This window comes from Hyla sarda, chromosome 7 (assembly GCF_029499605.1).
Source record: "Hyla sarda isolate aHylSar1 chromosome 7, aHylSar1.hap1, whole genome shotgun sequence".
Classification (NCBI taxonomy): Eukaryota; Metazoa; Chordata; class Amphibia; order Anura; family Hylidae; genus Hyla; species Hyla sarda.
In genome coordinates, this window is record NC_079195.1 from 207,731,311 (window position 1) to 207,754,729 (window position 23,419).

The following is a 23,419-nucleotide window of genomic DNA, read 5'->3' on the forward strand; positions in this document are numbered from 1 at the left end:
AGGGCCTGTCGTCTACCAGTAGACGGCACTCGCTCGATTAATTTCTATGGGATCGCCGATGATGCCCACGAGCTGTACTCAGGTCTCTTCGGCGCTCCCATAGAAGTGAATGGAGTGCATGCCGGCTACAGCATGCACTCCTCACTGAGCGCCGGGTCCTGTCTTAGTAATTGTGGGGGGCCCCCACGATCAGCGACTTATCCCCCATCCCATGGATAGGGGATAAGTTAATTTTAGACCAAGATCTCCTTTAGCAAATTTGGAGTATGCACAAGAAAAGTTCCAGGGAAATACACTGAATGTAGCCATAGGTCCTCAGATGAGTAACTCTTCTTGAGAAGGAAAAAAGTTTGCTCTCCGCTGCCACCTATTGGTGGTAACATCCTTTCAATTCATGTTCAATGATGTTCAAGGGTTACTGTCTTGACTAATATTCCCCAGTCACTTTTCTAGGCTTCTTTAAGGTCAAGCATGCTTTGAAGGGATGGTACCTCCAATCAATGCCAATAAAGTATATTTCCTTCTGGAGTACAGGTATTTTGCATATTTTTCCCCAATAAGCTGTGGCATAGCAATAGAGGCCCCACAGCTAGGGGGACCCACAGTGCTTGCTGTATGTTACAGGAGCAAATAGCACTGTCTGCATCAATAATAGTCAGACCTGACCAGCAGAGTCCAGAGCAGCATGGAAGCCGGGACAGGTGAGTATTACCACTGGACACTCCATTCAGGCTCAGTATTTCCCAGTCTGTTGCTTTCCAGGGCATAAAAGGAGTTGTAGTTTTTCAACATATGGAGAGTCATGGATTTGGGGGTATAGTGGCACAGATCATTAGGGGCATTGGGGGGAGGGGTGAACTTTTGCTCCAGGACTCACAAGCCCTTAAGTTACATCCCTGCCAATGACCATTACATGACCTATATAAGTCTCCATATGCTAACTCTCAATCCAATAGATCTGCTTTGGGATGTGATGGAACGGTAGGAACTGTGTGATGTCATCATGTCCATATGGAGGAACTGTGTGATGTCATCATGTCTATATGGAGGGACTGTGTGATGTCATCATGTCCCTCCATATGGACATGATGACATCACACAGTCCCTCCATATAGACATGATGACATCACACAGTTCCTTCATATGGACATGATGACATCACACAGTTCCTCCATATGGACATGATGACATCAAACAGTTCTTCCATATGGACATGATGACATCACACAGTTCTTCCATATGGACATGATGACATCACATAGTTCTTCCATATGAACTGTGTGATGTCATCATGTCCATATGGAAGAACTGTGTGATGTCATCATGTCCATATGGAAGAACTGTGTGATGTCATCCTGTCCACATGAAGGAACTGTGTGATGTCAGCATGTCCATATGAAGAACCTGTGTGATGTCATCCTGTCCATATGAAGGGACTGTGTGATGTCATCCTGTCCATATGGAGGAACTGTGTGATGTCATCATGTCCATATGAAGGAACTGTGTGATGTCATCATGTCCATATGAAGGAACTGTGTGATGTCATCATGTCCACATGAAGGAACTGTGTGATGTCATCATGTCCATATGAAGGAACTGTGTGATGTCATCATGTCTATATGGAGGGACTGTGTGATGTCATCATGTCCATATGGAGGAACTGTGTGATGTCATCATGTCTATATGGAGGGACTGTGTAATGTCATCATGTCCATATGGAGGAACTGTGTGATGTCATCATGTTCATATGGAGGAACTGTGTGATGTCATCATGTCCATATGGAGGAACTGTGTGATGTCATCATGTCCATATGAAGGAACTGTGTGATATCATCATGTCTATATGGAGGAACTGTGTGATGTCATCATGTCCATATGGAGGAACTGTGTGATGTCATCATGTCCACATGAAGGAACTGTGTGATGTCATCATGTCTTTATGGAGGAACTGTGTGATGTCATCATGTCCACATGAAGGAACTGTGTGATGTCATCATGTCCATATGAAGGAACTGTGTGATGTCATCATGTCCATATGGAAGAACTATGTGATGTCATCATGTTTATATGGAGGAACTGTGTGATGTCATCATGTCCATATGGAGGAGCTGTGTGATGTCATCATGTCTATATGGAGGAACTGTGTGATGTCATCATGTCCATATGGAGGAGCTGTGTGATTTCATCATGTCTATATGGAGGAACTGTGTGATGTCATCATGTCCATATGGAAGAACTGTGTGATGTCATCATGTCCATATGGAGGAGCTGTGTGATGTCATCATGTCCATATGGAGGAAATGTGTGATGTCATCATGTCCATATGGAGCAAGGACTGTTTCCAGCACCTTGTAGAAAATATGCCACCAAGAAGAAGGCCAAAGGGGTCCAACCCGGTACTAGCAGGCTGTACCTAATACAGTGGTCAGTGAGTGTACATGTGGATGCTGCTGTAGTACATAGCAATATACATGTGATAGTGGCCCCTCCAATATATTGATCCTCCTTTCTGATGTTAATGAGGACAGGAACAAATTAAGCGTCATTTGTAAATCCTCCTGGGAGAAGAATGAGCTCTGGTGCTGGTGTCCTCCGCCTCCACCGCCTCCGATTTCTGTGCTAATTACCTGAGCGTTTAGCTCATTACAATCCCATTACTGGGAGATAGAGAAAACTCCGCACATCTGATCACACGAACCAGTGACTCTGAAATACTGCACTGGGAACCCTGGAGATGGCCCATTCAGACCGGGCTCAGGCTGCCACATTCATCATGGTACATAGGATACTAATCTTGGGTTGTTAAAAGGGACAGAATGGGAATAATGCAAACAAGTGTTATTCAGCAAGAATTACTTGATTTACATTTTACATACTATTATAGGCTACTTACTGAGTAAAGCAACATGTAACAGAAAAAATCAACAATGAAGCTTAGAAAGATAGAGATAGATAGATAGATAGATAGATAGATAGATAGATTAGATTAGATTAGATTAGATTAGATTAGATTAGATTAGATTAGATTAGATTAGATTAGATTAGATTTAGATTAGATAGATAGATAGATAGATAGATAGATGGAGGAAGATCACATGCAGCACTCCATATAGTGATAGAGTCACTTTATTCCATCAGGTGAACAGGATACAACGTTTTGATTGTCCTTGCAACCTTTTTCATGCATTCTTCGAACTAACTAGTGTGGAGCGGCATAGGCCATATTCGAATTCGCGATATTTTGCAAATATATTGACGAATCTTCATGATATATTCGCCAAATTTGCATATTCTGAATATTCGCTTTTTCGCATATGCGAAAATTTGCATATGCGAAAATTTGCATATGTGAAAATTTATGAACTTTATAGCAAGTATACCAGTGTAACTTGATAGATGCAGCAGAAGGGAGGGATCAATATTCGTGAATATTCGCCTGGCGGACTCACACAGTAGTATTAGAGCCTTCTTTATACCACACAAGCTGGAAGCAGAGAGGGGTGATCACTGTGATGTGTACTGTGAAAAAAAAAAAGCAAAAATTTGTAATTTAGAATATATAGTGCTATATTCGCGAATATTCACGAATTCGCGAATATGCGATATTCGCGAATAAATTTCGAAATCTGCGAGCACCCTTCATATTTGTATTGGCTGTGCTGCTCCTTCTCCAGAGAATAGATAGATAGAGTGCAAACAAAAACAGCACATCCAGTAAAAGGATTGTAGTGATCGGGTGCCCAGAACATCGATTCCAAAATCTAGAAAAGCAAATAGATGCAGCACACCACGAACTTACAGTCATAGTGGGTAGTTTATTCTATGAGTATCAAAGACAAAATTTCACCAGTCTCACCCTGGCTTTCTCATGCTGAGACTGGTGAAACGTTGTCTTTGATACATCATGGAATAAACTACCCACTATGATTGGAAGTTCGTGGTGTGCTGCATCTACAGTATTTGCTTTTCTAGATAGATAGATAGCAACAGAAGAATACAGCAGCACACTGTTAGCACAAAGGTGCTGGATGTTCAAGGCCTTGCAGTGCTTACTGAACTGTTCACACAGAGGCATATTCACAGTGTAGGGTCCGTCCCAAGGAGGTCACCTTATCGTGGTGGGATGGTCCAAGCTATTTGGCGCCAAATTTGCGAGCTAAGTGCCTCACTATTTCATAGTTTTATATTTGCATCTATTACACCATAGCTGTTTAGCTTTCCATGTTTTATCTACATGTTCATGTTTTTCCTATATCTTTGTGCTAACAGTGTGCTGCTGTATTATCCTGTTGCTGTATATCTAGCCTAACAGCGTGCACCTGTAGGCCAGGTCCATATAATAGTTTGGTATCAACAAAAGTGCTGGCTGACTTATTCTTTGTCTGTATTAGATCGATAGATATGAGATAGGTAGATAGATATAAGATAGATAGATAAATAGATACGAGATAGATAGATACTATAATTGCTAATTCCATGATAATTAGGTTATGTTCACACGCCAGAATTTCTGTGTGGAATTTCCACAGCAGAGTTTCCACAGCAGCAGAGTCCGATTGATTTTAATGGGATTCTGCTGCTCTGTTCATATAGCAGATATGTAAAAATTCAGATTCCAGTATCCACAGAAATAACAGACATGTCCATTCTTTCTGCGGACTCCGCACAGAACGCATTTCCTTCTATGAGACGGCGTATTCCCCAGCAGTCCTAGCGCCGACATATTCTGCTAGTGTTCCCCATTAAGGGGAATATCTGTACAGAGAATTTCTGTGTGGACATTCCTCAGTGTGAACATAACCTAATACAAGGTTGTATGCTTGTCGTTTTAATGTCTTTAATGGTTTCTATAATCCTCATGCACATTATAGTGCTATACATGACTATTACAGTGCTATTGACATCAGCCGGTACAGTACAATTTAGGTAATGTAGAGATCTGTGGGGTAAGCTATAGGGTCCCAGTCCTCACAGACCCCCAGAGCTATCTCTTTATATGTCTCAGTTGTGTATCCAGTCCCAGTTTAAAGAGATACTCCGCCCCTTGACATCTTATCCCCTATCCAAAGGAAAGGGGATAAGATGTCTGATCGAGGGGGTCTGGCTGTTGGGGACCCCTACGATCTCCCTGCTGCACCCAGCGTTCATTTAGAGCGTCGGGTGCAGCACCGGAGGCTTGTGCCATGCCCTGCATCCGACATCACGACCACGTCCCCTCAATGCAAGTCTAAGGGAGGGGGGGGGGTGACGGCCGTCATGCCCCCTCCCATAGATATGCATTGAGGGGGCGTGGTCATGATGTCAGAAGCCTCTGCTTTGCATCGCCAGTCATCCAGCACGGAGCAAAGTTCGCTCCGTGCACTTGATGTCTGGGGTGCTGCAGCCGAGATCGCGGGGGGTACTCAGCGGCAGAACCCCCGCAATCAGACATCTTATCCCTTCTCCTTTGGATAGGGGATAAGATGTCTAGGGGCAGAGTACCCCTTTAAGATGCACATAACTGGAAAATTCTTCTTCATATATAAAAGTTTCTTTATTAAAAAATCCTTTGAATTCATTGCTAAGGGGAGCGTTTCGACACCACGGTGGCACTTATCTTTTGTGAGCAGTTTTATTAGTGTATACTATTAAGCTGCGCTATTCATCCTATAGAGACGCCACTCTGCGGATAATGTACACAGGTATTCTTATGTAGTATAAACAATTTTTATTTTATTTTTTTCATTTTCCAGAGGGAAATTAGATCAAATCTACCTGTTCTCAATGACATTGTCAACTAACCTGCTATGGTTTTTGATAAGTGATTCAATAGAATAAGCTATTATTATTTTTCCTCATTCAGTCATAATACAAACACAGCTCTCATATGTTAAGGCGAGGGACAAAAGTATAAAGCGGGATAATACACTTCAGAAGACTAAAGTGCAGAACTCAAACACCTCCCATTCTAATTGTCAGGTGAGAAAGGTCAAAGCCGCAGCATTGGATTCTCAATGTACATTGTGCGGGTTATATCCTTGTCATAAATAACACATCTGACTGTAAAGGCTTACATTGTATCTGTGGGGGCGGCTGGATGGCATATTAAGAAGAGGGGACTCTATCAATATTCTGATACATTAAAAACACAACAGCACAATCCATAACAAGTCCTTCATAAAACAAGGACTTGTCAAACCCAGAGAGACAACACAATAATAGAGGCTTGTGTTCTTCTCATGTAGATCATATAAAGATGATTGTATATCTAGGACCATAAACTATAGCAGGAAACAAAGGAATAAAGAACACGAGGGCCAGGGCCACAATGGAGTAAGAATGAGAAATGGGAAGGAAGAACTTATACTTCTCCTTTCTGCTTCATCGATTCTGGTTTTGACAAAACACTGCAAAGATGATAGATAGATAGATAGATAGATAGATAGATGCATAGGAGATAATGGATGAATAGACAGATAAACAAATAGATAAATAGATATAAGATGAATAGATGGATAGATAGAAAATGGGAAGATAGACAGGTAGCTAGATATGAGATAAATAGATAGATAGATATGAGATTAATAGATATATAGATAGATAGATAGATATGAGATAAATAGATAGATAGATAGATATGAGATAGATAGATTCATAGATAATGTGATAGGTAGGTAGACTGATAGACAGACAGAAAGATAGATAGATAGATATGAGATAGATAGATTCATAGATAATGTGATAGGTAGGTAGACTGACAGACAGAAAGATAGATAGATAGATAGATAGATAGATAGATACAAAAACAGATGTAGAGCAGAACCTCCCCAAAAAATAGTGAAATATGGTCTAAGCAAGTCTCTGGGACCCCGGTACCAAAAGTATGACCGCAGCACTCAAGGATATCCAAAAGTAAAAAAGTGACTTTATTCCATGAACAGGCAAGTGCGACATTTCAGTGTTCTCATAACACCATTCTCAAGCACTTGTGAGAACACCGAAACATCATGGAATAAATTCCCTTTTTTACTTTTGGATATCCTTTTGGTTGGTAGATAGATAGATAGATGAATATAAGAGAGAGAGATAGATAGATAGATTAAGAGATATATAGATAAATATAAGAGATAGATGATAGATAGATAGATAATGGATAGATACCGTAGACTATACTAGTGGGTTAAAGGATCCCGACTGATGGAGGTTTCTGTTGGAGGTGGACAGATGTCTCACTGACACAAACTAATGGTGAGACATTTGCTTATCTTTTGCTCACTCTTCTCTGCTCCCAACATAGTTGGGGTCCGACCCTTACACTCCTACCCCTTATCAATAGCTGCTATATTCACCATGATGAAAAAAAAAAAATTCATTGTAACAATTTTTTTTTATAAATAGAGTAACAGAAACAACAACAATAGTAATCCTATATCCTTTATCATCAGCCACCTTGACGGTATCCTCGAAGGACAGCAATGGCATGTAGGCAAGAGAGGAATAATGAGCTAATACAATCCTTTACAGGTTTTTTTTTAAAATAAATTAATATACATATAAATATATATATATATATATATATATATATATATATACACACACATACAAATTGTTAAGACCATAGAAAAAAGAAGAACACAACACAGACGCTGAAAGGCCGATGACGTGATGCAGTCCATTCAGGGTACGGTTCGGGCTCTCGCCTCTTGTCTTGTGTGTGTGGGTAGCGGCTATATTTTGTATTCTTCTTTGAGTAACCGTTTAAAGAAAACAAACCCAAGGCTCAGTTGTTTCCAATGAGAACAACTTTTGATCTCCGCTTGAGAACTGTTTGAATCGCTGTTTCTATAAGTGCCGGGCCTATGTGTTTACTAAAGATTTTTATTCTCACCCATTACTTTGTGCTGCCCCTTTGTGCGGCACAAAAGCCTTTTCTCCTGGCTGTTTCTGTGTGGTCTCAAGGAGTACATGAGAAGTGGGGTTTTCTATAGGAACAGTTGATTTTTAGCTATCTGCATTAATCCAGCGGCTGTGAAGTTCAATTAGTAGTTACGTCTCCAGGACCCCACACGTTTGTCGTGATTAAGACGTTTTCCTTACCACCTTCCCTATGGAGAGTGCTCCAACCCCCGGGCATTAGGTCATCCTAGACTGTGTCAATGTACAACACTCAGGAAGAAAAAACCTACGGATAAAATTGTGCGGCGCCCCCTCTCTGCTACGTCGCTGGTGAACATATGCTTCACGTAAGCTTATAAGGGATCATTTGGAATCGTTTAAACACATATGGAATGATTTTCTACATGCCGGATTACAATGCGTTCTTTACCTTTCGACTAGTAAAATGTGCAGCAGGGAGATTTGTCAGAAAGAGAATTCTCAGGAAGGTCCACGTACGCTGTATAGAGACAAGATGCTTCTGTTTTCATGTATGAAGAGATGCGACATAGATTGCAGCCTTAGAGACTGCATGATCCTGTTTACTACATAAATTAATAGAAAAAGAAAGGAGTTGATCCACAAAGTATATTAGAAAGTTGGTTAACTTTTTTTTATACAGGGGTTGTCCTACCAAAAACATTTATCCCCTATACAGGAGATACAAGTAGTGAAGAAGAGCGATATGGTTTTAAAACAAAGATGGATGAGATGGAGCTAAAATGTAAAGTTAAACCGGTAAAATTGGTATTAGAATATAACAATGGATTTTTATGTGGACGACTCATTTCAAGAGTTTCTGCTCTCTTCATCAGGTCCAGATGAAGAGAGGAAAACCTCTCAAAACGCGTTGGTAATTATAAGATCTTTATTATATACTTATACTGGTCTGGTAACTAGACCAGTGATTTCCAACCATTGTCTTTGTCTGTCCAGACATGCTGGGAGTTGTAGTTTTGCAACAGCTGTTGGCAGCCTATTTGGGAAACAATGACCTAGGGAATAACAGCACTTTTATTTTTCTTTATATGCCAGGGGATAAACAGAGCATCACTGAGGATACAAGAATGTTGGTCGTGAGGGTCCCGTCATGGTCATAAGGGAATACATCATGCATTGTCGCTTGGGCTGTTTTAGATAGCCAAGTGCTCTACTTTGCCAGTTCCCTTCTGATGGAAGAATTAAAGGAGAACTGTAGTGCAATATAAATTATACCTTATCCGAAGGATAGGGAAGAAATTATAGATTACTGGGGTCTGACCACTGGGGCCCCCCGCGATCTCCTGTATGGGGCCACGGAAGTCTATAGGAAGTGCTGTGTCGTCCCCAGCAGATAACTGCAGCAGACACGTCTCCTCCATGTATCTCTGTTGGATACAGGTGGTGTGTCAGTCGCCTCATCATGTGGGGATGGAATGCTCCCCTCTAGCATACTGAAGTGGCCCCGTACAGAAGATGGGGGGGAGTCCCAGCAGTCAGACCCCCGGGATCTATAACTTATCCTCTATCCTACGGATAGGGGATAAGTTATATTGCAGTACAGTTCTGCTTTAAGATCCCTAAAAATGCACTGCTCTAATGGGAGGACTTCTTTGACCCTTTACTGACCAAGACTATTTGGGCCTCAAGTGGGCACGGTCAGAATCAAAAACTTTTAATATGTTGTACATTTTGGCAAAAATTTTCCTTTCAAAAAGGAAACATATTTATCTCCTTTTTATAAAAATCATGGTTTATTAAAAAAATAAATAAATAAATAAAAACACTAGGGGTCCCCATGCCATTCAAAACATAATCCTGTCCGGCTGCAGCATCATCTTTGTCCCAGCTGAAGCACAGGCAGGGACAAAGTCCAGAAAGTGAGGGCGGCACTAACTCTCCTCTGTGCTCACGCCCGTTCTGTCTATCAGACTGCAGCATGAAAACAGAAAGGAAGGGGTTACAGATCAGCCTGCAGTGATTGGATGAAGAGACCAAGCACAGTACAAAAGACTCAGGGAGGAAGTGAATGCATGGTGAGTGAGGGTGGGCCAAGTGCTTGCCTCAGACACGGCCCTTCCTGAGCAGTGGATGTCAGAATGAGTGAGTAGCAGAACAGAGGGATTTGTGAACCAAATACAGAAAGAAGACACACAAAAAGACATGTAAAGCATCTGCATGACCAAGTGAGTAACAGATATAGTTACATTTTGTCTTTTGTTGGACAAGTTATACATTTCAATGGATGGCACTCTTTTGGGGTTCATATGTCCTATTGGTTACATTGTTTTTTTTTTGTTGTTGTTTTTTTTTGGGGGGAGGGGCTTGATACTGGGAAAAAGGGTATGGTTGTTTTTTTTGTGTTTTTTTTTTTTAATATTGTTTACCATGCAGTAAAAAAATTTATATTTTTTAACCGCTTTCACTGTGGTTAACCTGTTAACAACCAAGGACATGTATACATGTCCTTGTGCCGTTAATAGTGCATGTTGCAGGCTCCTGACTAGTAGCTGATTCTTGTAGCTGGGGGCCGCCGTTAACAGCAGACATGTGGCAATCACCAGGGCCAGCTATTAACAGATCACTGCTGGCAAAATTAAAGGGACCTTTAACCAGTCCCTGAGGGTTGATCCAGTGGGGTGAATCCCCCCCCCCCCCTCCACCCCCGAAGAGTGATCACAACACCCATTAACCCCTTCCATATTAAAAGTTATAATCTCCCCCCCCTTTTCCCAAATTTCATATAAAAAATATGTACACATAATAAAAATAAACATATGTGGTATCTCCACATGCGCAAATGTCCAAAATATAAAATATAATGTTAAGTCCAAAATTGCATATTTTTTGGTCACTTTTTATACCCTTAAAAAAATGTATCAAAGGCGATCAAAAAGTCCCATCAAAACAATGAGTACCAATAAAAACTTCAGACGATGGCACAAAAAATGAGCCCTCATACATCCCCGTATATGGAAAAATAAAAAAAGTTATAGAGGTCAGAAGATGACAATTTTCAACATACCAATTTTGGTGCATGTAGTTATAAAAACATTTTAGGTAGTAAAACTAAATAAAAGCTATATAAACTGTGTATCCCTGTAACTGTATGGACCTACAAAATAAAGATAAGGTGTCATTTTTACCAAAAAGTGCACTGCATAGAATCAAAAGACCCAAAAATTACAAAATGGCCTTTTTTTTTTTACATTTTCCCCCTCAAATATTTTTTTTCTGGTTTCGTCGAAGATTTTGTGGTGAAATGATTGATGTCATTACAAAGTAAAATTGGTGGCGCAAAAAAAAAAACCCTCATATGCGTCTGTAGGTGCAAAATTGAAAGTGTTCTGATTTTTAGAAGGTTAGGAGGAAATAACGAAAGTGCAAAAATTAAAAAAAATTTGTTGTTTTTTGTTGTTTTGTTATTTTTTTTATAGTTTTTGGTTATGTGCGTGGTAATGCTAAACATATATAGGTTTTTGAAATAATATTTTTTTTTAATTATTTGCTTTAAAAAGGTGTCAGCCTTGCCATCCGGCCCTTATTAACTGCCGTAAAAAAACATGTATGGGCAGTCACGAGGGGTTGAAGGGGTGTTCCAAGTTAAAAGTAGAGAATAAGTGTAAAGTAGCTGATGGTCAGACTGCAGGGATCCCATGGATGGGGCCCCAACTTGGAATTGTGCTTCAACACATCATGCACACCGCCGCTTCATTGTCTGAGGGAGCACTGAAGATAGCCGAGGACAGTGCTCAGCTATCTCAGGCACTTCCATAGACAATGAGGCGGCGCGCACGCATAAGTTCACTAAGGGGATAAGTACTTTCAACTCAGATTACCCCTTTAGGGTCCGTTCACACAAGCAGATCCCCAGCACGTATTACGCTGTGGATCCGCCGCTGAAGGACCTCTGTATGCTGCCTTTACATGTGCCTGCTCGGAGCGGCAATACACCGCTACGATGTGCGATGCGCGTTGTACTCGCACACATCGCGGCCGCTCCCCCTGCTCTATGAGATAGGCCGAGAGCTGCCGCGATGTGCGAGTGTACTGCCCAATGCGCACGGCAACTCGCACATCGCAGTGTGTCTGCTCGTAGTGGCGTATTGCCGATCCGAGCAGGCATCTGTAAAGGCAGCATACAGTGGTAGTTCAGCGGCGGATCCACAGTTTAATACGCGCTGGGGATCCGCTCGTGGGAACGTACCCTTAAAGGGGTTATCCAGGACTAGAAACCATAGCTGCTTTCTTCCAGGAAAAAAAGCCACAACTGTCTTCAGGTTGTGTGTAGTATTACAACTCTGGTCCATTATGTTCAATGCAGCTGAGCTGCAATACCACACACAGCCTGAAGACAAGGATAACCCCTATACGACTATAATTTCATTAGCTGTTCTTAAAGCGTACCTGTCATATCAAATAAAAAAATCATGCTTATATTACTTACTAGTTCATGCAGATTCTTTACATGTCTTTTTTTAGGTATCTAGCTTCTGTATTTGTCTCACAAAACCCTTTGTTCTGCTGCTCACTCACCCACTGCTCAGAAAGGACGTGTCTCACTCACCATGTATTCAATTCCTCCCTGAGTCTGCTGTGCTGTGCTCTTTATCCAATCATTGCGGGATGCTCTGTAACCCCTTCCTCTCTGTTTTCAGACTGGAATCTGAGGACAGGAGTGAGCACAGAGGACTGCTAGTCCTGCCCTCACTTTGTCGGGGCCTGTGCTTAAAGGGGTACTCCTGTGGAAGACTTTTTTTTTTAAATCAACTGGTGCCAGAAAGTTAAACAGATTTATAAATTACTTCCATTAAAAAAAAATCTTAATCCTTCCAGTACTTATTAGCTGCTGAATACTACAGAGGAAATGGTTTTCTTTTTGGAACACAGTGCTCTCTGCTGACATCTCTGTCCATTTTAAGAACTGTCCAGAGTAGAAGAAAATCCCCATAGCAAACATATGCTGCTCTGAACAGTTCCTAAAATGGACAGAGATGTCAGCAGAGAGCACTGTGGTCATGATGTCTCTGTGTTCCAAAAAGAAAACCATTTCCTATGTAGTATACAGACCCTAAAAAGTACTGGAAAGATTAAGATTTTTTAATAGAAGTAATTTACAAATCTGTTTCACCTTCTGGCACCAGTTGATTAAAAAAAAAAGAAGTTTTCCACGGGAGTACCCCTTTAAGTTTGGTCACCGATGATGCTGCAGCCGTTCAGGACTATGTTCTGGATGGTATGGGTACCCCTAGTTTCATATGCCATGACATTTTTTTTATGAAGTATATTAAACTGGTTAATGTTTTGCCAACATGTACAACATATAAAAAGTTTATGATTCTGGCAGTGCCCATTTAAGTCTAGGGGACAAGTTGTCTGATCGCGGGGGTCCCGCTGCTCTGACCCCCTGCGATCTCCTGCAGCACCCGGTGTTCTAAACAAATGTCGGGTTCTGGCGGCAGTGGTCGTGACTTCACGGCCGCGCCCCCTCCATTTATGTCTACACCCCCTCTATTCATGTCTATGGTAAGGGGCGTAGACATGAATGGAGGGGGCGTGGCCATGACCCTACAACCACTGCAGCCGGAACCCGGCCGTGGCATTACGTTACGAGGGGGCATTGCCATGACGTCACAATCACGGCCTCCAGCTCTAAGCGTTCTGAACAAAATGTTCAGAATGCTGGAGCACCGGAGTACCCCTTTAAGCAAAGCTGTGAGCTGTCGGATGATAAATTTCATATTAATGCATTTTTGTAAACTTCTGGGCAATGCCATATAAACCTATGGACAGGCTTCTAGGCCAGTGGTCTCCAAACTGTGAACCTAGTTTTGCAACAGCCAAAGGTCATCAGTTTAGAGACCTAGCTCCTAGATTTCCGACATTTAGCTCCCTCTGGCAATTTAATAGATAAATATAGATGTACATGTATTTCTATGGACCAGAAGACAAAGGGTCTTTAACTGAACTGTTGCCTGCCCCCTAGGGCTCCAGAGGTTACAGGTACTGTGCACTCAGCACTCTAGTGTTGAGCGGCATAGGCCATATTCGAATTCGCGATATTTCGCGAATATATGGACGAATTTTCATCATATATTCGCTAAATTTGCATATTCGTAAAATTCGCGTTTTATTTTCGTATATGCAACAATTCGCATATACGAAAATTAGCATAACAATTAGCATAAACAAAAAAAAAAAATCGCATTTATACAAATTCGCAAATGCGAAAAATCAACATAAACTAATATTCACATATGCGAAAAATGTGCAAATGTAAATAAAAATTCGCAAATGTACGTAGGTTAAAATTCGCAAATGCGAAAGATTTCATACACAAAAAGTCGTTTAAGCGAAAATTGGCATATGTGCATATACAAAAATTTGCATACATAAAAATTCTCATACACGAAAATTAGCAAAAAAAAAAAAAATCACATATGCGAAAATTCGTATACACGGAAAATTCGTATATGCGAATTTTCGTATATGTGAATCTTTTTGTATGCTAATTTTCGCATATGGTAATTTTGGTGTATGCAAATTTTTGTATATGCACATATGCCAATTTTCGCTTAAACGACTTTTTTGTGTATGAAATTTTCGTATATGCGAATTTTAACCTTCGCACATTTGCGAATTTTATTTACGTCATTTTCGCATTTGTACATTTTTCGCATATGTGAATATTAGTTTATGTCGATTTTCTTTTCGCATTTGCGAATTTGTATATACACGAATTTGCGAATTTTTGCATATACGAAAATAAAACGCGAATATTACGAATATGTGAATTTAGCAAATATATGACGAATATCCGTCCATATATTCGCGAAATATTGCGAATTTGAATATGGCCTATGCCGCTCAACACTACTCATCATCTGAAGTCTATGTCTGAGTTGCAGCTCTTCTCTCTGGACCTCTCACCGATGAAGCTTCAGTCTCATGGTCAAAGCAATGGTGGTGACCAGGGGTCAAGTTTTGGAAAAAAAAAGTGTGGGAACTCACCCAAGATTTTTTATAAACCGCCCCCCCTCCCCCCTATATTCGAGAATTTCGCGATTTCGTTATATTCGCATATTCGAGGAAGAAAACAGTGAGGGGGTGGGCAACTTTACTATTGGTTGCTAGGGATGTTGTTGATAACCTCTGACAAGTGTATTTGCATCATTCTAATTGGCCCACAAGTTAAAAGAAGGAATATGCGCATATTCAAAAGTGAATATTCGTAATTTCGAATATATAGCGAATATTCGCGCCCAACTCTAGTATATTTTAGGAGTACCTGTCATGATCTTGTTAAATTTTATAATCCTCCCAGTTCTCTGCCCACCATCACGATAAACCACCCCCTGCCTTTATTTTTATTATTTGTTAGTTTTCTACCTTGCTATTGCTCTGTATTTTCTGCCCAGTCTCACAGGTTCAGATTCAGTGAGATTCACAGACTGGAAAGGGGTGTTCCCCAGGAGGCGTGACATGATCTGAAGCCATACAGGGGAGAACTTCCTCCCTCACTCTGCTACACACAGCCCAGAGCAGTTCAGTGTGAGATGAGTTATGATTGGCTAAGGCTGCACACACCACCTTCAACACCCCAGACTGCATTTCCTGATTTTGGACTTCTGTCAGGCCAGCAGGAGTCCAAAGTCTGTGCAAGAGATGGGGGGGAAATGTGCTCTGGATGGGGGGGAAATGTGCTCTTTTTTTTTTCTTTTTCCTTTTTTTTTTTTCACAGTACACATCACAGTGATCATCCCTTTCTGCTTCCAGCTTGTGTGGTGTAAAGAAGGCTCTAATACTACTGTGTGAGACCGGTGTGCGGATTTTCGCATATGCGAATATTTTCTTATGTTAATTAATGTATATGCTTATTTTCGCATATGTTAATTTTCGCATGCGCGAATGTTCGCATATACGAAAATAAATTGAGAATATTACGAATATGCGAATATTCGCAAATATGACGAATATTCGTCCATATATTCGCGAATTTGAATATGGCCTATGCCGCTCAACACTACAACTAAAGTGCCTCAGCCTACTCCTGCTGAGGAGGAGGTTTGGCCGGCCCAACAGGCACCTACACGTGACCCTCCAGTGGCACATGCTGCTGCTGTTCAAGTGGTGGTCATTGTGAGCCCGACCATCACTGAATCCAGTTTGTCCCATGTGTCTTGGGATACTCATGTCAGCCCCATGGAGGGGGCACAGTCTAGTGGTCCTAGGTACATGTTCCAGCCTAGGAAGCAAGGTGACCATCGAGGTTGAGATGGAAAGTTGCCATGCCACAGTATTTGAAGATTACTACTGTTGAGTCGTGAGACTAACTGTGTTCAGAAATCATTGCTGTTTTAGGTTTTGCAACGTTTAAGAAAAAGTGACTGATGGACTTGTTTACAAGTTTACTTGTAACTACCTGCGTAAGTGTTCCTGCCTGGCTTTTAGCCGTGACCTTTTACTGAAAACTCCAAAATGTACCAGAACTGTAGAGCTGTGCAATGAAAGTCTGTATATAATAGAAAGTAATATATTTTGTCTATAATGTTTGCACAAGTAAATGTTGGTATACTGTAATCAGGGCTGCCATCAGAAATTTCGGGGCCCCTCACACAGCTCAAGGCCCCCCTCCCCCCGTTCCATGTAGAGATACATGGATGAGGTGTGCCGGCTGCGGCTTCCTGCGGGGTACAGACGTCAGCTTCCACCAAACCGCCGGGGCCTGTGCAGGAGATCACGTTGCCCCCAATGCTGTATCAATGTGCAGCAGTCGTGCGCAGGGGTGTAGCTACAAACCACAGGGCCCCAATGCAAAAAAAATTACCCCACTGCCCCCCAATAATAAGCAGCCAATTTTTTGGGTGGGGGTCCGACTGCTGAGACCCACACCAATCACCTCGGTTGAAGTGGTTCTCCAGCTGTTGTAAAGCTAAAACTCCCATCATGTCTGAAGTGCCTCTGGCAATGGGAGTTGTAGTTTTGTAACAGCTGGAGAGACACAGATTGGACACAGTTTTACCCATCATCACTGCAGAACTTACAAGTGACTACAGCTCTGATGGGACAGTCAGGAGAATACACAATGATGTCAGTGACCTGAGTGACGTCTTCTGACTTTAGTGATATTTTCTCTGTTATCTTTTCTTCTTCATCTCTTCTAGAGACCAGGTCTTCCTCCAGCTCCATCTTCTCTGCAGAGTCTGACATCCAGACATCATTGGTTCCTCACTTTGTGAGCAGATCCTCATCCTCTGCATGAAGACAGTAATCATTATAACCTTGCCAGAAAGTGTACCCTAAAAATACCCTGAACACACACTGTACCCTGAATATAATACTGCTATACACTGTTCCCACTAAATATAATCCTGCAACACACTGTACCCTGAATATAATACTGGCCCACACTGTACCCACTAAATATATTCCTGCCACACAGTGTACCCTGAATATAATACTGCTATACACTATACCCACTAAATATAATACTGCCCCACACTGTACCCTGAATATAATACTGCCATACACTGTGCCCACTAGACTTGTGCACTAGAAAAATTTCCGTTTAATTTCGTTTCGTTTTTTCGTTTTGGAAAAAAATTTCGGTTCGGCAATATTTTCGGTTTAGATTTTTCGGATACATTCGGTATTCGGGTATTCGTGTTGTTTTTTTTCGGATACATTCGGTATTCGGGTACATTCGGTAAATCTTTTTATTCTTTTTTTGGACTTTAGCGATCCTAATAAATTATGGAGATACCTTTTTTATTAAAATTTCGTAGGGTATCATAAAAAAATCATAATAAAAAAGATACAGTGGTGATGAAAAAAATTGTATCTAACGAAATGTATCTTTTTTATTATGAAATGTTTATTCATTTTTAAACAGGGATCAATTTATGTGAGCGGGTAAAGCACTAAAAATGTAGCCGACAATAATGAAAATGTAGTGTGTGCGTGTTTTTCACTTTTTTTTTAAACATTTTTTAGGTAGTACTACTACTCCCAGCATGGAACACACTCTTCCCCATGATGGGAGTAGTAGTTACCTGTACTAATTGACAGATCGCAGGGGTCCCTTGCGATCATCTTGTATAATGTATAGATGCGGCGGCTGCTCTTCTATGGTCCCCTGCACTCACGTATATATACACATATTCATATTTCCCGCAGAGCTGTGATTGGCCAGATGGTTCCAGCCAATCACAGCTCTCTGTGAGAAATAGGAATATGTGTATATATACGGCCGTGCAGGGGACCATAGGAGAGCGGCCGCCGCATTCATACATTATCCTGGAGGATCGCAGCGGGTGTCAGGAGTGATACCTGTAGTGATCTTCGCTTTACTACAAGTACTACCACTCCCAACATGGAGTACACTCTGCTCCATGCTGGGATCTGTAGTACCTGTATTAATAGACAGATCGCAGCGGGTGTCAGAAGTTACACTCGCTGCGATATGTCTATTAATGCAGGTACTACAGCTCCCAGCATGGAGCAGAGTGTGCTCCATGTTGGGAGTATTAGTACCTGCAGTAAGGGACAGATCCCAGGGATGTCACTCCTCCTGACACCGCTGCGATCGTCCTTATGTGAATGTCGGGATCAGCTGTTCTCAGGGCTACAGAGCCGGGAGAACAGCTGACGCTGAGCCGTAGGTATACATCGTATATCTACTGCCCAGCAAGAACTTACAGTGAGCCTGCAATGTGTATACAGTATACACATTGCTGGCTCACTTAACCCCTTGCTGAGCTGTGCGCTATGCGCAAGCCCAGCAAGGGAAGAGTTAACTTACACTGCTGGACAGTGTATGTTAACCCTTTGGGCAGTATACACTTTATACAGCTATCTATAGATAGCTGTATACAGTGTATACAGAAGACGAAGTCCAGCTTACTTCCCTCGAGTCCCGGGCCGGGTTCGTGTAGCTCCGCCCCCTAGTGATGACGTCATTAGGGGGGCGGAGCTACATAAGGGAACAAGGCTAGTTTATCTGAAGCTCTGTTCACATTGTACGTTTTGTATAATGTGAACAGACCCTTCTGGCAGTGTCCACCCAGACAGGGAGACTCCAGCTGTTGCTAAACTACAACTCCCAGCATGCCCAGACAGCCAAAGGCTGTCTGGGCATGCTGGGAGTTGTAGTTTTGCACCAATTGGTGGCTCCCTGTTTGGGTAGACATTGCATCATGGGTGCTCTCCCCAGCGGACAGCGCCAAAAATGTCATAACCAATTTTTTGTGTTTTTTCTTCTTCTCGTTTCAGATCCGTGTATGCAGAGGATTACTGCGGATTCGATGGATTACGGCGGATTATTTTTTTTCCCTTTAATAAAATGGTTAACGAGGGCTGTGGGGGAGTGTTTTTTTAAATAAAATAATTTTTCCAATGTGTTGTGTTTTTTTTTATTTTTATTGAATTTTCAGGGTTAGTAGCGGAAGCCGGTCTTATTGACGGAATCCATTACTAGGCCAGGGCTTAGTGCTAGCCCCAAAAACAGCTAGCGCTAACCCCCAATTATTACCCCGGTACCCACCGCCACAGGGGTGCCGGGAAGAGCCGGTACCAACAGGCCCGGAGCGTCAAAAATGGCGCTCCTGGACCTAGGCGGTAACAGGCTGGCGTTATTTAGGCTGGGGAGGGCCAGTAACAATGGTCCTCACCCACCCTGGTAACGTCAGGCTGTTGCTGTTTGGTTGGTATTGTGCTGAGAATGAAAATATGGGGAACCCTATGCGTTTTTTTTTTAAATTTAAATAAAAAACTTAAAAAAAACGCATAGGGTTCCCCGTATTTTCATTCTCAGCCAGATACCAACCAAACAGCAACAGTCTGACGTTACCAGGGTGGGCGAGGACCATTGTTACTGGCCTTCCCCAGCCTAAATAACGCCAGCCTGTTACCGCCTAGGCCCAGGAGCGCCATTTTGACGCTCCGGGCCTGTTGGTACCGGCTCTTCCCGGCACCCCTGTGGCGGTGGGTACCGGGGTAATAATTGGGGGTTAGCGCTAGCTGTTTTTGGGGCTAGCACTAAGCCCTAGCCTAGTAATGGATTCCGTCAATAAGACAGCGTCCACTACTAACCTTGAAAATTCAATAAAAAAAAAAAACACAACACATTGGAAAAATTATTTTATTTAAAAAAACACTCCCCCACAGCCCTCGTTAACCATTTTATTAAAGGAAAAAATAAATAATCCGCCGTAATCCATCAAATCCGTAGTAATCCTCTGCATACACGGATCTGAAACGAGAAGAAAAAAACACAAAAAATTGGTTATGACATTTTTGGCGCTGTCCGCTGGGGAGAGCACCCATGATGCAATGTCTACCCAAACAGGGAGCCACCAATTGGTGCAAAACTATAACTCCCAGCATGCCCATACAGCCTTTGGCTGTCTGGGCATGCTGGGAGTTGTAGTTTAGCAACAGCTGGAGTCTCCCTGTCTGGGAAGACACTGCCAGAAGGGTCTGTTCACATTATACAAAACGTACAATGTGAACAGAGCTTCAGATTAATTAGCCTTGTTCCCTTCTGTAGCTCCGCCCCCTAATGACGTCATCACTAGGGGGCGGAGCTACATGAACCCCGCCCGGGACTCGAGGGAAGTAAGCTGGACTTTGTCTTCTGTATACACTGTATACAGCTATCTATAGATACCTGTATAAAGTGTATACCGCCCAAAGGGTTAAACTACACTGTCCAGCAGTGTAAGTTAACTCTTCCCTTGCTGGGCTTGCGCATAGCGCACAGCTCAGCAAGGGGTTAAGTGAGCCAGCAATGTGTATACTGTATATACACATTGCAGGCTCACTGTAAGTTCTTGCTGGGCAGTAGATATACGATGTATACCTACGGCTCAGCGTCAGCTGTTCTCCTGGCTCTGTAGCCCTGAGAACAGCTGATCCCGACATTCACATCAGGAGGATCGCAGCGGGTGTCAGGAGGAGTGACATCCCTGGGATCTGTCCCTTACTGCAGGTACTAATACTCCCAACATGGAGCACACTCTGCTCCATGCTGGGAGCTGTAGTACCTGCATTAATAGACATATGGCAGCGAGTGTAACCGCTGCGATCTGTCTATTAATACAGGTACTACAGTTCCCAGCATGGAGCAGAGTGTGCTCCATGTTGGGAGTATTAGTACTTGTAGTAAAGGAAAGATCACTGCAGGTATCACTCCTGACGCCCGCTGCGATCCTCCAGTATAATGTATGAATGCGGTGGCCGCTCTCCTATGGTCCCCTGCACGGCCGTATATATACACATATTCCTATTTCTCACAGAGAGCTGTGATTGGCTGGAACCATCTGGCCAATCACAGCTCTGCGGGAAATATGAATATGTGTATATATACGTGAGTGCAGGGGACCATAGAAGAGCAGCCGGTGCATCTATACATTATACAAGATGATCGCAAGGGACCCCTGCGATCTGTCAATTAGTACAGGTAACTACTACTCCCATCATGGAAGAGTGTGTTCCATGCTGGGAGTAGTAGTACTACCTAAAAAATGTTTTAAAAAAAAGTGAAAAACAAGCACACACTACATTTTCATTATTGTCGGCTACATTTTTAGTGCTTTACCCGCTCACATAAATTGATCCCTGTTTAAAAATGAATAAACATTTCATAATAAAAAAGATACATTTCATTAGATACAATTTTTTCCATCATCACTGTATCTTTTTTATTATGATTTTTTTATGATACCCCACGAAATTTTTATAAAAAAGGTATCTCCATAATTTCTTAGGATCGCTAAAGTCCAAAAAAAGAATAAAAAGATTTACCGAATGTACCCGAATACCGAATGTATCCGAAAAATCAAACTATCTATATCCTTTTTATTATATTTGTTATCAGAACGAATTCTTCACGTTCGTTTACAGATAACGAATGCATTCGTTATTTACAGCATTATGGACGGGAAATAACGAATGTATTCGTTACTTTACTATTCGTATTATCGTGGCTATTCGGGAATGTTCAAAATATGTTTTCGTGCATTCGGATCGGTCCGAATGCACGAAAACGGTAAAATTCGTTAATTTAGACATTCGTGCCGAACCGAATTGCACATGTCTAGTGCCCACTAAATATAATCCTGCCCCACACTGTACCCTGAATATAATACTGCTATGCACTACACCCACTAAATATAATACTGCTATACACTGTACCCACTAAATATAATACTGCCCCACACTGTACAAACAAGAAAGTTGCAACAGCACTCTAGGTCAAAAAATGGAGGCTCTGAGTGCACTTTTTAATCAAAATGTGTCCCCCCCATCCACCACGCTGAGGTGGCCTCATATCGGATGGGACCCTAACATGATAACTCACCTCTGCTGTGCATATAGCCTCTGACTGTGTGACATGTTGGATCAGCCATTGACTAAACCACCTCCAGTCTGAGAGGGGTGGGGTGCACGGCTAAAGAGGGTGCCACACCCCCCAATTTACAAAGTAAAAACAAAAAGAAAAATAGCCAGCACAACAACCTAATACACAGGTGCCCGCTGCTGTGGCAAATACAAAATGTACAAACAAGAAAGTTGCAACAGCACTCTAGGTCAAAAAATGGAGGCTCTCAGCGCACTTTTTGATCAAAATGTGTCCCCCCATCCACCATGCGGAGGTGGCCTCATATCGGATGGGACCCTAACATGATAACTCACCTCTGCTGTGCATATAGCCTCTGACTGTGTGACATGTTGGATCAGCCATTGACTAAACCACCTCCAGTCTGAGAGGGGTGGGGTGCACGGCTAAAGAGGGTGCCCCACACTGTACCCTGAATATAATCCTGCCATACACTGTACCCTGAATATAATACTGCCACACACTGTACCCTGAATATAATACTGCTATACACTGTACCCACTAAATAAAATACTGCCACACATTGTACCTTGAATATAATACTGCCCCTCACTGTACCCTGACTACTGCCCCCACACTGTACCTTAATATAATACTGCTATACACTGTACTCACTAAATAAAATACTGCCCCACACTGTACCCTGAATATAATCCTGCCACACACTGTACCCTCTGAATAGAATACTGCCCCACACTGTATCCACTGAATATAATACTGCTATACACTGTACCCACTAAATATAATACTGCCACACACTGTAACCTGAGTATATTACTGCCACACACTGTATCCACTGAATATAATACTACCTCACACTGTACCCTGAATATAATACTGCCACACACTGTACCCACTAAATATAATCCTGACAAACACTGCACCCTGAATATAATACTGCCACACACTGTACCCTCTGAATATAATACTGCCCCACACTGTACCCTGAATGTAATACTGCCATACACTGTACCCTCTGAATATAATAATGCAACACACTGTACCCTGAATATAATTCTGCTATACACTGTACCCACTAAATATAATACTGCCACACATTGTACCTTGAATATAATACTGTCATACATGCATACACATCATATATACATATACACCCCCTCTTATCCT

General features: G+C 42.0%; 1 long non-coding RNA gene across 1 annotated transcript in view; it reads left to right on the top strand.

Annotated features, from left to right (window-relative positions):
• Positions 1–7,376: 7,376 nt before the first annotated feature.
• The window catches only part of LOC130282170 (uncharacterized), a 32,347-nt gene continuing 16,304 nt past the window's right edge, over positions 7,377–23,419 (top strand). Inside the window, exon 1 of the long non-coding RNA XR_008846264.1 lies at positions 7,377–7,461. This is a non-coding gene — a long non-coding RNA (uncharacterized LOC130282170). The remainder of the gene's footprint in view (positions 7,462–23,419) is intronic.